Here is a 662-nt window from a genome sequence, read left to right on the forward strand (position 1 = left end):
AAAGGTTAGAACATACTTTTCTATTAGTCCTTCAAGGACAGATTTTCAAAATGTTTGATTCTAACAATCCCATGCTTTGAGTAGACTGATTACTCTTCAGTTTGTAAATGTAAGTGGGCTATGTGAAATTTCTTAACTGATCAAGATTTTCGATGTTCAGTTATGGATGAAAACTATCTCAATTTAACTTTACCCCTATTATAGTACGCAGGGTGTGTAGACAAAAGCTTTTTATTACCTAACTATATGAAAGGATAAACACTGTAATAATTCATGTGATTCAAAATGGGCAAAAGCAAAAGACTAGCTTCCCCTCAAGAAGAAAAATTTCAGACCTATGAAAAGGACAACAATACTAATAAAAAAAATTGTATTTACTTAGAAGCATTCAGAATGTCAACAAAACAGCTGCAACTTTTTTTTTTTTTTTTTTTTTTTTTTTTGCAATTACAGAGTGGTATTCAGTTAACAGAACAACAATTATTTCGTATAAGCTGCATCAGAGACAACTGAAGATGAAAAAACTACCATCCCCATATATAACTAATTTGTGCCGTGCACCAACAAGAACCTGCTTTAAATTTCCATGCCAATTTACAACCCCCATACTGTACCAGGCAAGGTTAGTAGCTATGTTTTTTTTTTTTTTTTTTTTTTTTTTT

This window comes from Papio anubis, chromosome 9 (assembly GCF_008728515.1).
Source record: "Papio anubis isolate 15944 chromosome 9, Panubis1.0, whole genome shotgun sequence".
In the NCBI taxonomy this organism is placed as follows: Eukaryota; Metazoa; Chordata; class Mammalia; order Primates; family Cercopithecidae; genus Papio; species Papio anubis.